This window comes from Macrotis lagotis, chromosome 2 (assembly GCF_037893015.1).
Source record: "Macrotis lagotis isolate mMagLag1 chromosome 2, bilby.v1.9.chrom.fasta, whole genome shotgun sequence".
Taxonomy (NCBI): domain Eukaryota; kingdom Metazoa; phylum Chordata; class Mammalia; order Peramelemorphia; family Peramelidae; genus Macrotis; species Macrotis lagotis.
Window position 1 is genome coordinate 149,038,215 of NC_133659.1, and position 16,189 is coordinate 149,054,403.

Consider the following 16,189-nt stretch of genomic DNA (forward strand, 5'->3'; position numbering starts at 1 on the left):
TTAGCCCAGTGACCTACCTCACCAGAATACATTTCATAAAACTAGTTAGCGACTGGAAAGCATTATCTAAACTGTTTCCTCTGCAAGTGCTGAACAATAACAACATTTCTCAAAAGGGCCTTAGTCCCTTCAGAATCTTACAGGAATTCCAACTCAAGCAGCTTTACACAGACATAATCACTTAATTACCAATATAAATCTCACTAGCAGCTTCCATAATTTCATTTGCAAATGAATACGCACACCTCTTAAATCATTCCCTCCTTTTCTTTCTCTGTCCCAGATTATTTCATAACTTGATCTGAGAGAAATTCAGCAGCTTTGATTTGCTGAGTCTCCCAGTTTCCCAGGTTCATTCCAAGTCAATTTGCAGCCCTTGAATTTGGCAATGTTGAAACTGTGGAATTTTACCTGGTTCACACTCAAACCCATAAATTCCTCCTTGGCACTGGTGGGAGTAGGGACATGGCAGAAACTTGGCCCCATTTGTTGAAAAGCTCACAAACCACAGTGAACTTTTTAGTGATCTAGGGCCAAGTTTCCGGTATATATTGAAAACTGAAACCTGGTTTTGAGTTTCTTTACCAAATTTGCACAGAGCTGGTCATGTCAAGAAACTTGTGAGGTAGCAAGGACAAGGAGAAATGAGGCCATGGACTTGCTGTGTGGCCTCAGGTAGGTCACATCCACTCTGTACTTCAATTTCCTTTTTGTGTAAAACAAAGATAATGATTCTTACCGTAATTCATTTCTCTGGTATCTGAGTATGAGGAGATAGCCTCTCTGAAAATTCTTTAAAGCTACTTTATTGACAAACTTAAGTACATTCTAAGAAACACAACTAGGATGGTGAAGGGACCTGAAAACTGGGTCTGAAGTTGGGAAGATCTGAATTCAAATTTGGTTTCAGTCACCAGGTTTGTGACCCTGGTCAAGTTACTTAACCTCTATTTGCTTCAGTTTCCTAAATTGTAAAATGGGGATAGTAATAATAGAACCTTTCCCTTGAAGGATTATTGTGAGTATCAAAGGAACCAATATTTGTAAAGCATTTAGTCAAATGTCTCCATATAGTAATGCCTATAAAAACAGTTAATTCCTTCTCTCTTACCCTTCCAGGGCAGATTCATTTGAAAGAGCAAAGCATGTTTAGATTGGAAAAGAGAAAATGGTCAGGGGATATGATAGTTGTCTTCAACTATTTGAAGGGTTACTAAACAGGAGAGAATAGTAGATCCAATTCTACTTAGCCCCAGAGAGTAGCACTAATAACAATAGGTAAAAGGTTCAGAGAGGCAGTTGTAGTAGCCATATAAGGAAAATCTTTACAAATCAGATTTGTCCAGAAATGGAATGGGCTGTCTCAGGTAGCACTTTCTACCACTGAAAATCTCCAAGTAGAGGATGAATAATTTTTTGGGAGGGAAGGGTAGGAGACATTTTTGTTCAAGATTGGGTTGAACCCATGACAATTTCAACTTTCCTGTGATAACTTGGTTAAAAGTCATAGAATCCCTTGACTTTCAAGTTAGGAGGAATTTTATACATCATTGAGTCTAATACCTTTATTTTAGAGGTGAGGAAGGTGAGAAGTTAAATGATTTGACCCAAGTCAAACATACTACTCCTGCTGCCATGATATAGGTTCTGACTCTAAGGCATTCTTAATCAAGAAAAGTATTATTTTGAAGAAACGGATCCGCATCTGTAAAATGAGGATAATACCCAAAAAAATGAGGATAATAATAGAACCTCCTTCACAGGCTTATTATGAGAATCAAATGAAATAACATGTAGTGCTTTGAAAAACATAAAGCATTCTATAAATACTATTATTGTTATTAATTAAATAACTACAAGTATTAAAATGATTTGGAAAAATCTTCATGCTTTCAAAAACCTATCTAAAGATATTCAGAGACAATTGTACCAATAACATGGTCCTTTATTTATTTATCTATCTATCTATTTATTTATTTATTTTACCCCCCCCCCCCAAGGAATTCTGTTCCCCTTTTCACTAGACCAAGACACCATTGCCACATTCTTGTTGTGGGCCTGTTAGAGTTACACAGAAGTTGATTCTATTTTTATTTTTATCAGATTTGTTATGTGCTGCTTGCCTGTAATATACATTTATTGTTCCTTTACAAATTTAATTTTCCCATGAAATCTAAAAAAAAAGGAAATAGAAAAAAAGACTATTACATTTCTCTTACTCTCATTGCCTAATTTCCTTTAGGCATGGCCTTATTGATTTTACACCTTGGGCTTGATAGCAAGACTTACAAATTTTCCTAGATTTTAAATATTTTTCTCTTTCAACTAGAACAAAACATAAGTCCATCAATTGGGGATCATAAGTTGTGGCATAAAAATATAATGAAAGGAAATATATGTCAAGAATTCAAAGAAACACTGGACTTCAGTGAACTAATGCAAAGTGAATTAAGGAGAACTAGGATTATAATAGGTAAAAAGACTAAAACAATATGATGGAAAGAAAAAAAGTACAACTGAATCATATGTAATTATTATAATTAAACTTGGTCCAGGAAAAGAAATGAAGATTTTTTTCTTTTTTTCTCTGTGAAAGTGAAGGACAAGGGATATTTAATATGTGCTGTCAGATATGTGGTTAGTTTTGCTGAAATGCTTCACCCCCCCCTTTCTTTTTTATTCTGTGTTACAAGGAATACTTCACTGGATAAGGAAAAGGGGAAGGATATATTAGAAAATGAAGGTGATGTACAAAGAAAAATTATTGCCACATTTAAAACAAATAAAAGATTTTTCTCCTTCAACAAGGGATTTAAATTTTCTTTTTCCATGCAGGTCTCTAATGAGTAAAAAAAAATTATAGAGACATGGTATAATTGGAATATTCAGAGACAATTGCACCAAATAACACAGTCCTTTATTTATTTTTTTATTTTACCACTCCCCTAAGCAATTCTATTCCCCTTTACACTAGACCAAGACACCATTGCCATATTCTTGTAGGCCTTTAAAGTCACACAGAAGTTGATTCTATTTTTATTTTTATCAGACTTGCTATGTGCTGCTTGCCTGTAATATACATTTATTGTTCTTTTACAGATTTAATTTTCCCATGAAATTCAAAAAAAAGGAAACAGAAAAAAGAGTTTATTACATTTCTCTGCTATAACAGCCGCTTAAAAAAAAGGCAAGAAAGAAAGAAAGAAATATGCAACCATTCTCCTGAGACTCTACAAGAATAAACCACCCATTGAAATTGACTTTCAATTCAAAGGCCAGGTTATTAATTATTTATTGCTTTTAGAACTGGAGGTAAGAATGAAATTTGAATTTGCTGATTGGGTACATATTCAGTGTATATGAAGTGAGTTGACAAGAATGGCATTTCAAATTGCTCAATTTTATAATTTCCTGGAATTTGCTTAGTAGCAACCAAATATGAGATCTGTAATGGTTGAAGCCAAACAAACTTTGGGCTGAATGACTGTAAGTAATACTCAGCAAATGCACTGGAATGACTATTCTCCTTACTTTCATTTCCACTCCAGGCAATACATTTCTAGAGGATTATTTCACTTCTTGGGTGGCCCCAGTCATTTGGCCTTCAGCCTTATGGCTCAAAACACCACTCAAGGCAAACAGTAACCACCCAAAAATGCACTGTCTGTCTTGTCCCAATGGCACAAATAATGTAATTAACTCTTCAAGGCTGGAGCTCTCAGCATTATGTAATACATTATGCACCACTGTTATGGTATGTGAATAAGAGTCATCCGTCCAATACCATTTTTATACATCTCATTTTTCATCCCCAAAATACAGTTGTCTAAATAAGCATCCTGTAGATTCTCCACCCCCTTCTGCTCCCCCCAAAAGAATATTATATTTCAGCGGGATTATGTATTACAAAATGGAAACTCTGTGTTTTCTTCTTCCAATTCCAGTAAGGACAAAATTCTACTGAAAAACTCAGTTTGAGATTCTTTCAAAAAGGAAAGAATATTGTCCATGAGGATTTTCAGCTTCAAGAGTACAGCTGCTCTGCATTGTGGTGTTTGGTATTTTACATGCTATACTCTAGCAAAGCTTTCTAATGTTTTTTTTTTTAAATCCCGTTGTAGGGCACACACTACATGAAATGAGACACAGTAACACATTTCCTAAGGGCCAACAGACACAGCTGGGGCAATGATGAACAAGGCCCCTTTCAGTCATTATGGTTTTCTTGCACCATCTGGTGGCCCATCGATGTGACTGCGGGTACTCTCCAAGTTTTCATCCTGGGATGCTATTCAGCACCTGTTGGCTCTCTAATTGTGTTTTCTTTGCTTGTTATCCAAGTACTATTCTGGTTTTAATTGATACCAAGTGTTCCAAAGCATTCAGAGCACCTCAAAACAGCAAGGGTATAAGGAGAAAGAAGAGCGAGTGGTGGAGAACCTGATCCCATTGGGAGAAAGACCTTAATGAAGCTAGGTCTCTTTTTGAAGTAGTGTCTTGTGGGTCTGAAGAGTTATCTGATCGTAGTTTTAGGAACAGAAGGGATCTTAAGGTCATTTATTCCAACCATATTGTTTTACAAATGAGGAAAATGCAATCCAATGAGATTGGAGTGAGTTTCCCAAGATCTTATAGAAATAAGGGGTAAATCTGGAATTTAAACTCAGATCTGATTCTGAATCTAGCAATCCCCGCCCCCAGCACTTTCAAAGTGATATTGTTAACTGTACTCCTCCAGTTTTCCAAATTCTGCACGTTGTCTCCCCATCAGAATGTGAGCTCTTCAATGATGGAGGCCATGTTTTTTTGCCTTTCTTTTTCTCCTCAAGGTTTCACCCAGTGCCTGGCCATACTTCATGTTTAATAATTATTTGCTAATTGATTGATTGTTATGAGCACACGAGTTTCCCTCAGGTAAGTCATTTAACTATTTCACTCTTTCCATTTGGAAAACTTTTTCTCACTATCCCTTTCCACAAATCATTGACTCAGATGAGATTATGTTCCCAGTATTCTCAAGCAGATTACCTTCCAATTGATGCCTTTGTCCATGTTTTTTTTTTCAACATGGAGTGAATATCCACATCCAGTTTTCTTCCTATTTTAATCCCACCTGTCTTTTATTGTCTAACTCAAAGCTCACATGCACTAAATATTAGCATAACCAAGGATGCTGGATAGTTGATTTGTGAAATAGAAAGACCACAGTTTTTTGCCCTAAAATCTAATAAGGACAACCAATCTCTCTCTTTCTTGAGGCAGTCCATAGGTAGCATGTCAAACTATAGAAATTAGGACCTTTAGACTAGTGTTTGGTCTATTCCAAGTTTACTATTCTGGAAGGAGAGAAAGGAAGTCAGAAGAAAGGAGAGGTATGGTTAGTTTCATAGATAGATTAGACTGATGTGCACACTAGATTATGAAGAACAGATTTCCAAAGATTCAGAGGGAGGATACTAGAATCTCATAGACTAAATTCTACAGGAAGATTAGAGAAACTTTGATAAATTAAATTCTGAAGATATAAAGAAAAACAATTCTAATGAGAAAAAACCAAGAAGTTAGCTAAAGAACCTAACATAGATATACACAAAACTCATAAACCATCATGGATTTAAAAAAAAACAAATAAAGGAAACAAAGTCAGATAATTGAAGATGATTATAGACCTTTGGCATGGTCCTTTAAGATTAGAAGTACAAAAGATTATAAAGAATCTAAGCTGAGGATGTTAGAAAGGATTCTTTGAAAGCTATATTGGACAAAGAAAGGGAGAATCAAAGAAAGGATTTATTCATTGCTCTGAGGAGATGGAATGATAATAATTGAAGATGTAGAGAAGGCCCAGATACTTAAATCTTATTTTGCTTACATTTCTTAGCCAAGAAGAATGATTTTTGAACTAGTAAGGACAGAAGAGAGGAAGTATTTATGACATCAGGGTGGGGAGGTACGTGGGAGAAGAACAAGTGGTGTGCAACTATAACAGCAGCAGCAGTAGTTTATTGGAAAATTCTCATTCCAAAGAGAATAAGGAGATCAGAAAACTGCTCAGAAAGAAATACAGAGGACTTTTTGCTGGTGCTTGGTACAGGTGGCACTGATTGGCAGCTCTCCATCAGTAGTTCAGAACCACAGTGCAGGGGTCCTAGTTTCAGTTCCTAGGCAAAGAAGGGCATGAGAGCTTGTGGCTGCTGGGTGACCTGGGTAAAGACCAGAGCACAGACCAATAGAACATACCTCTCTCCCTGGATCATGCCATCTTGGGAAACACTGAAAACTTGCAAACCTCCAGAACTACCTCTGATATCAGAAGCACAAAATATTTAAAGCTTGTTTCAATGCCTCCCAACCTCAGAAGAGCAGAACTCAACAGTAACATAAAGTTTGAAGATAAGAAATGGGCTGAAAAATTGAAAAAAATAAGAGCAACAACAAAAATAATTTGATCATAAGAAGTTATTACAGTGGCAAGGAAATCCAAGACAGAAGACAACAAACAATGTGAAAACAACTACAAAGCAAGCAAAGTCTCAAAGAAAAATGCTAATTAGAGCCAAGGCCAACAAGAGTTCCTAGAAGAATTTAAGAAATGCAGAAGAAAAATTAGGGAAAAAAAGAGTGACATAAGCAAATTGTGAAAAGAGAATTAATAACTTGGTGAAAGGGGGTACAAAGAGACTAAAGAAAATAATACCATTTAAAAAAACAGAATTGTCTTAATGGTCAAAAGCTGCACAAAAATTCAATGAAAAAAAACTCCTTTAGGGGCTGCTAGGTGGCGTAGTGGATAAAGCACCAGCCCTGGAGTCAGGAGTACCTGGGTTCAAATCTGGTATCAGACACTTAATAATTACCTAGCTGTGTGGCCTTGGGCAAGCCACTTAACCCAATTTGCCTTGCAAAAAACTAAAAAAAAACAAAAAAAAAACAAACAAACAAAAAAACTCCTTTAAAAGCACAATTAACCTACTAGAAAAAAATACAAAAGCTCACTGAAGAAATAATTCCTTAAAAAATTGAATTGGGTAAGTGGAAGCTAATGATTTCATGAGAGATTAAGAAAGAATAAGATAGAGTCATAAGAATGGAAAAATAGAATAAAATGTGAAAGACCTCTTTGGAAAAACAAGTCTGGAAAAATAGATTGAGGAGAGATAATTTATGAATTATTGGACTGCCTTGAAGCCATGATTCAAAAAAGAGTCTAGACATCATATTTCATGAAATTGTAAATTAAAATGCTCTTATACCTTAGATCTACAAGATAAAAATAGAAATTAAAAGAACCCATAAATCACCTCCTAAAAGATCCCAAAATGAAAACTCCCAGGAATGTTACCAACAAATTCCAGAGCCCCCAGGTCAATAAGGAAAATACTGCAAAGAACCAGAAAGAAACAATTTAAATATTGTGAAACCACAATATTTAATATTAATAGGATTTTATTTAAATTTTATTTAAATTTAAAATTTAATTTAATTTTCATTTTAAATTTAATTTAAATTTAAAAATTAATAGGATTACAAAAGATTTTAGCAGCTTCCATGTTAAAGGAACAGAGGTTTTGGAATATGATATGCAAGAAGACAAAGGAACCAGGATTACAACTACAAATAAGCTATTCAGAAAAACTGAGTACAATACCTCAGGGAGGGAAATGGATATTTAATAAAATAGAGGAGTTCCAGGCATTGCTGATGAAAATTCCAGAGCTAAATAGAAAATGTGACGTTCAAACACTAGACACAGGAAAGACATAAAAAAGGTAAACATGAAAGAATAACCATAAGAAACAATAAAATTAAACTTTACATAATTATGTGGTAGGATAAGAACTTTATCATTATTTGAGCAATTAGGAGTCAGTCTATAAAGAAAGAGGGCATGGGTTTGAGTAAATTAAATTGAGATGGTCTAAAAAAAATGAAGACATAGGGGGGCAGCTAGGTGACACAGTGTATAGGGCACTGGCCTTGGAGTCAGGAGGACCTGAGTTCAAATGTGACCTCAGACACTTAATGATTACCTAGCTGTGTGGCCTTGGGCAAGTCACTTAACTCCATTGCCTTGCAAAAACAAAAAAATGAATATGCAAGAAAGAGGGATATATTCAGAGAAGGAAGGAAAGATAGAATGGGAAATTTTTCTCACATAAAAGAGGCAATAGTTTTATAGTGGAGAACAAAATGGGAGTGAGGAGTGGGCAATGCTTGACTCTCACTCTCATCAGAATTGGTTCCAAAAGGGAAGATTATAAATGTACATTCAATTGGGTATAAAAATCTATTTTACCCTACAGGGAAATAGGAGGGGAAGGGGATAAGAGATTAAAGGGGAGGAGGTGATAAAAGGAGGATAGATTAAGGGAAGCAGTGGTCTAGAAGCAAAATAGTCCTTTGAAGAGAGAAGGATAAACAAAAGAAAATAGAATGGTGGAACTATGAATATGAATGGGATGAGCTCACTTATAATGCAGAAGCAGATAGCAGAAACCAAAATCCCATATGTTTATAAGAGACATTCTTGAAACAAAAAGACATACACAGGATTAAAACAAAGGAATGGAGCAGAATTTAATATTCTTTAAGCTGAAGTAAGAAAGACAAGGATAGCAATGATGATCTCAGAAAAAGCAAAAGCAAAAATAATTAGAGATAATTGAGGTAACTACATTTTACTAAAAGGTAACGGACAATGAAGCAATGTAAAAAATTTTACAGAAGTTTCTGTGATAAAGGGCTCTTTTCTCAGATATTTAGAGAATTGAGTCAAATTTATAAAAAATAAGAACTATTCCTCAACTGATAAATTGTCTGAGGATATGAAAAGATAGTTTTCAGAAGAAAAAAATCAAACATGAAAAAATGCTCTAAATCACTGTTGATAAAAGAAATACAAATTTCAAAAACTCATACTTCTCAGAAAAGGCTAGAGAGGATAAGGGAAAGTGAGTATACTAATAAACTGTTGTTAGAATTTGTGAACTTTGTCTATTCTATTTGTCATTCTAGAGAGCAATCTGGAACTATGCCCAAAGGGCTATAAACCTTTTGACTCAAAAATACTACTCTTAGATCTGAACCCCAAAGAGATCAAGGAAAAAAGAAAAGAACTTATATGTACAAAAATATTTATATCAGCTCTGTGGTGGCAGGTCAGGAGTTTGTTAGTAAATTATACTGATTCCTAAAAGAGATAATTTTCTGAAATGACATTTTATAAGTTAGAGGCTGGGTCCCCTAAATTGCTGCATTCTAGCAGTCAATGGTCGGGGGGCACTAGAAATTCAATGCTATGAACTCAGAACCCTTCTTTACCTACATGAGTCTCAATGAAAGATCTCTCCTATATATTATTTAATATAATAATATAATATAATTGTTTTATACCTAGTTAGATATTGTTAACCATATATTATAGTTAAATATATATTATTCAATTCTAAACTATATTTATATATGCCTACATATTATTTAAATTTATATCTGAAAAAGAATAATGGAAATATGGAAAGGTCTTTGTGAAGTAATGCATAGCAAAATCAGTATCAACAAAAACTACTACCACAATAATTTTTAAGAAAGAAAACAAAGTCAAAGGTACAAAGGTTTCAAGCCAATTCAAAAGAGAATAGGGAAACACATGTTTTTGTCATTTTTTTCATAACTTGCTTATACTTTATCAAAATGTTTAGTAATGTTTTGATTATTATTAGCATCAGAATTATTTTTGGTTAAATAAAATATATCCATTAAATAGTGGAGAAAATGGATTCTTATTTAAGCATTCTAAATTTAGAAGCTCACAAAATTTTGTAAACAGTAAAATGTTTAAAAATGTTGAATTAAGAACACGTGTGACAGTACCAAGTTTATATCCATCATACACTTTTTTAGGCAAATGATTTTGAATGAGAGTTAAACATTGTTTCCTGCCCCCCCCATTCCAATGTAACTGCAGACATAGGCCTATACCTCTTTCCTGATACAATTATAGTTTGTGATTTATAGTCAGCCTAGGTAAGACCCATAAAATATAATGTATTTTAGCAAAGTTGGTACTTTGAATGGTATGGTTAAAAAATGAAAGGGAAAGACAAGCTAAATTTTCAAACATTGCATCACCAAGTAGAAATGTTTAGCATGAAATTTTCTGACAAAGAAGAACAGGAAAAAGAAAAAAAAAACATTAAAGAAGGATGCTACCTTGTCTCTAGCAGCCTAGCCAAATGTAGTCAAAGGACCCCCAGAGGTGCTATTGACTGTTACTTCAGAGTTACTCCAGTTACCTAAGGAATGGATGGTTGCTCATGTAATAAAAGTCAATCACTTAGACTTTGTGTATAGGAACAGACAGCATCCTAAACAAAGTGAGGAGTGATTTGAGCAAATTGAAATAAATATATAAATACATACATACACACACACACACACACACACACACACATATGTATATATTTCAGTATATAATATCAAAGAACAGGAAACTAAATTGAAGCCCATTGGTTGTGGGGAATGACTAGAAAAGTTGTAGAATATAATTTAGTAGAATATCATTGACCCCTTAAAAATAATGACTATGGATTCAGAGGAACTTGGGAAGACATATAAACTGATACAGAGTGAAATGAGAAGAACCAAGGTACCCAATGAGTAGATTAACATAAAAGAAAACATATGCTCTCTTCTTCCCCTGTCCCCAGCTTCCACTTTCTGCTTCTGCTCCCCATTCATGCTCTTCAGTGAAGAGGTAGGAACTCAAGGGGTAGGAAAAGAGTGGAGAAAATTGATGCATACAGAAATGCTGAGGCTTAGAGATGAATTGGATCTCAAAGGAAATTAGTCTCTACAAAGCATCTGACAAAGGATTATCCAGCTTCCTAGGGCAGTTAGATGGTGCAGTGGATAGAGCATTGACCTTGGAGCCAGGAGGATGGGAGTTCAAATCCAACCCCAGATACTTAACACTCATTGGCTGTGTGACCTTGGGCAAGTCGCTTAACCCTGATTGCCTCACATCCAGGGCTATCTCCAGTCGTCCTGATCTGTATTTGACCACTGGACCCAGATTGCTCTGGAGGAGAAAGTAAGGCAGATGATTTAGTACAGAAGCCTCTCACTCAAATCCAGTCCATGTGTTTGTCATGGCATCACCTTCTTGATGTCATGGGCTTCTTCTAGAAAGAAGGTCAAACATAATCCAGCTTCCTACCAATAAAAAGGGAACCCATGTCTTGGGGCATTCCATTCTATTTCTGGAGTATTCTAATTGCAAGAAATTTTTTTTAAGATACTGTTTTCTTCAGGAACATTCATCATTTCCTCTATTTCCACTTGCTATAGTAGGAATTCTTAATCTTTTTTTGTATGTCTTAGACACCTAAATAATCTTCTGAAACCTGTGGATCCCTTCTCAGAATAATGTTTTGTTATCTACCTTCATAAGAAGAAATGCTAAATTAGAAGTTAATGAAAATAAGGATGTAATTTTTTCCATCCAGACCTATTGAAATTATGTTAAAAATCCCTGAAGTAGTGTCAAGCAATGCACACTTAATTTTGATCTAAATATATAATATTTATAAATATAATATTATATTCCTTCAAATACATAAAGATAGCTAACCCCACAAGTCTTTTCTTCAAACTTATAATCATTTCTTTCAACTTATTCTCATTTGGCAAAGCCTCCAGTCCCCTTACTATCTTAGTGGTCCTCTTCTAAACAAACTTCTAATTTGTCAATGTCCTTCCTGAAATTTGGCACCCAGAAATGAACACAGAACCCCAGATGATGTCTAAGCAGATGAGAGTACAATGGAGTTGTGATCTTTCTTATTCTGATCTGTATTTCCATTAAAGCAATATAAGAATATATTTATCTTTTGACCTGTCATATAACATTGTTGATTTTGAGGTCTTCAAGACTTTTTTCATATAACTTATTGACTAAGTTGAGTCTTTCCCAATCATGTTGTTGCTTATTTGGGATTTTTTAAATCTGAGTTTAGGATCATATTTATACATTAAAATTTGATTCCATTAGCTTGAACCTATCATACAAGATTTTTGTATCATTATTCTGTAATCTAACACTTTAACTGGTCTCTCTTAGCCCTGTTACAACAAATTTGATAAATATCTCAAGTATTATATAGCATAGGAATAAGGACAAAGACCAGGATTTGCACTTGTGCGTAAAGAAATCTTAAGAAGGCCAAGCAGAACTGACATAAGACTAAAGAAACAGTTGCTCAGTATGTTTAGTACAGGTCTATATAACAGCAAACAGGTATCAATTGAATGATCCACTACACATGAGAATGGGTAATAGTATCTCAATATTCAAACTGACTTCAATAGAACAATATTACCCAATAAAATCATTTTGCCAGATAATTCATTCTGAAAGGAAAATTACCTGTAAAACTTTTTTCTGATGAAACACCTTGATTATCATCTACTCTCCCTATAGCCAGGAGGAAGAACTGTATAAAACTGATGTAGATAGTAAATGAAGAGTCACACCTATTTTCAGTTCTCCAATTCATGATTCATATACTGCTGAACATTATAGATAGGGGAAGATCAGGGAAGGAAATAAATACTGCTATAGCAAATATTTCTCATTTGATAAGGTAAATGTTTGTAGGAAATTCTCCCAGAAGTACATAAACCTAAATTAAGAATCCCAGAGAAATAACAAGTGATTATTCTATATTAGATTTTTTTACCTTATTATGATATTTCTCTGAATAGGTAGTATGCAGTGGATAGTGTCAGGTCTGGAATCAGGAAGACTGTTCTTCCTGAGTTCAAATCTAACCTTAGATACTTAGTGGCTGTATGACCCTGGGCAAGTCACTAGACCCTATTTGCCTCACATTTAGTAGCTGTATGACTGGGCAAGTCACTAAATCTTGTTTGCCTCAGTTTCCTTATCTGTTAACTGAGCTAGAGAAGGAAATGACTCCTCTAGTATCTTTATCAAGAAAACTCCAAATGGGTTCATGAAAAGTCAGACATGGCTGAAACAACTGAACAACAACAAATCTGAAATAGATAAATTTCATCTATGTCTCTTTCTCTTCTACTTTAGTCTAGAAATTTTATGTTACTGACCTTTCATTTATCATATAAGGGTATGCTATACTAATGAATTCTGGAGAGTAGAAAAATTTGTTTTCATAAACTTAAATATTTAGGTGCAAGGATAATAAGAGTTCCAGATATAACTAAAAAGCAAAGGATATGGCAACAAAAGTTCACCAAAAGAATGAAATAGTAATAACATCTCTCATTTATATCTAACAAGGTTACATATGGAGGACTATACATCTAGTAAGGGTCTGAGACTGTATTTAAACTTAGGTCTTCTTGAGTCCAGGGCAATCTGTCTACTAAATAAGAATTCATCTTTTTCTAAACACCTATAGCTCACTGACATATAACATTTTAGTTCTAAAAATATGTTAAATATCACTAAAAAGGCAAAAGAGAAGTATAGGTTCAGTATGAAGAAGTCTTTCACACATTACAAATGAGGAATTATGTAGAAGTAGCATAAAGTATATCACTGGAGAAATAGATGAATAGATTAGTCACATAATGAGGACTGGGATATAACTTCATTGAGAACAGTGATTATTTTATTCTTTGTACCCATATTTCTAGTGTCTTGCACATAATAAACAATAAACATTAGTTGATCATTCAATAATAATAATAATAATAATAGTGATAATGATGGTGATAGTGAACATTTTCAAAGTGAATTATTTTACAAAATGTTTTACATATATAATGTTATTTGATACTTTAAACAACCCTGCAAGGAAAGTGCTATTATTATCTTCATTTTACAGATGAGGAAAATAAGACAAAGTTTAAGGGATTTGCCCAGAGCCACACAGCTCATAAATATCTGAGGCTGAATTTGAAAAAGCAACCTTGATTATCACTAGTCACATTAATACATATTCTTTTGTAAGTACATATAGACAAATGTTTTTTTGGTAGATGGTTGATTGGCACTGAATAAAGTAATTAAAGTTCTATGTACTCTTCTTTGATCAAGAAAATTATTGAAACTAGGCAATAATAATTCAAAGTAAATTTTTGATAAAATAAAATATAATTTGCTCTTTTCTGAGGTAAGAGAAATGTTACACTTAATTATGAGACCCCCAAGAATGAATGAGGATGTTCCAAAGTAATTGGTTGAATCCAGTTTTGGAAAGTCCTGTGCACATGTGGTTGATTAAGAAAATTAGCTACATTCATTAAAAAGAAAATATTTCAGAATATTATAGTTCTCAAAGAAAAGAGCTAATCTAAGCAGATGTTTTCAGGAGCAAAGTTGGTTGTCTAACAACTTCATAACTTCACAGAATCATGGGAGCACACAGATTATATAAAGTTAGTTCTTTAAAGGAAACAAAGGAATTTTGATAACATTCTCTAGTTTAGAGAACACCAAAGTAATAAAATAGCTGCTGTATAACTTTACTTTTGCTGTGGATTAAATATAAAATAATGTAGTATCACACTTGCCTTACTAAAGGGAAAGTAAAGCTTGTGTCTTATCTATTATGTATCCCAATATTCAATGCCCCAAACTCTGAATTTACAGAGACTGGGTTCAATCTTGGGGGCAGGATTCCCAAATCACTCCTTAGTTTACATTATCCCCATTTAGAGTTGATTCTGGGAAATCTCAGAATATTTCTTGAATGTAGCTCATGTCTCATTATCCATAGATGTAGGTAAAAGGATCCCCCAGTCCGTTATAAACCCTCAAGTTAACAATGCATATCAACTAAGGGAAACATTTATTCTGCACCACAGAAAATACTCCCAGAAGGCTATGGACAATTAAAAAATGTGTTAAGGATTCATAATAGCCTAAAAACAATCTTTCCTCTCTAGTGAATTTCACTTTTCCCTAGGGTCTGATTCCTAGCATCACCCTGTGGTTTTTATTCCTGTCATCAAGGAAATGAGCTCAGTATTGCTAATGGGGCAATCCCTGGACATTCCACTGAGTCCCTCTTTTACAGATCTATGCAATCATACAATCTCATGGTACTACTCTCAAATTCTCCTTAAAGGGGAAATACCTTTGAGAGCAATACAAAGTCATTTACCTAACATTTCAAGGAATTCCATTTTTATTCCCCAAAATCTCTCCAGTCATCCAGCTTTATAGTTCTACCCTAAAGGGTTAGAGTCTTCCTAGAAGGAAACCCCTTCCTAGAAGGAGTTCTTAAAGAATTAAAATCCTTTCCCATCATATTTGCCCTGCCTAAATAGTGGAAAACAACTATACTAATTTACTTTGTCTGACTATACTAATTTGTTGCTAGGTGGTTGACATTGGGTTGGTGGCAGGGTATAAGAAAGGCAAAAAAAAAATTATAAAGGAAAGAAAAGGACATCATTAAATTATTTAAAATATGCAGAAGAAAACAAAAGGAATAACTAGGGCAAACTTATTATCTTCTTAAATTTAATTCATACTTTTTTCCTGAGTAATTTATGTATAACAGAAATTAACAGTTTCAAATATGGTAGTTTTTATCATTTTTTTACAGTTTGATGTTTGTTTTTTAAATCTCTAAGGGGAAAGCTGAATTAAAGAGTAGAGGGCAAAGTCCAGGTCTTTTTCTTCCCCAGATTGTGACTTAGATTGAACCATTGTTCCTCCAACTTCAGAGGGTTACAAGGTTGGAGTTAGGTTGGGCACTTTCTCTTTTTGAAAAACTGAGGCTTAGGAAAATGCTATATTTTCCTCTTCCCATCCAAGAGACTGGTCTTTAGGCACTTTCAACATTCTCAGAAAGTTAGGGGTTAAGAACTCTGACCACTTGAACCATGCAATTCTTTCCATTGCTGCCATCTCTCATATTAAGAACTTATCTCAGTGCCTTTCTAAAGCTGAGACCAGGAACTGTCTTCTCACATTGCAGGGCTGAGAGAACAAGCAACTCTCTTGCTTATGACTTTTCTATTTCTGTAAAAGTCACCTTTTCCTAATCTCTGCTCAGAACTTGGGAAATAGCTTGGTGTCTCTCTCTCTCTCTCTTTCTTTGTGCACACTCTCTCTCTCTCTTTCTCTCTCTGCTCTCTCTGTCTGTCTGTCTGTCTGTCTCTCTGTCTCTCTTTCCTTGAACCCTTCAGACAATCA

At 34.4% G+C, this 16,189-nt stretch overlaps 1 long non-coding RNA gene across 1 annotated transcript; it reads left to right on the forward strand.

The window, feature by feature from the left end:
* The first annotated feature begins 624 nt into the window (after positions 1-624).
* Positions 625-3,260, forward strand: LOC141511206 (uncharacterized). The gene is made up of 2 exons (XR_012475288.1): positions 625-675; positions 3,100-3,260. It is a non-coding gene; the product is annotated as an uncharacterized LOC141511206 (long non-coding RNA).
* The last annotated feature ends 12,929 nt before the right edge of the window (positions 3,261-16,189 follow it).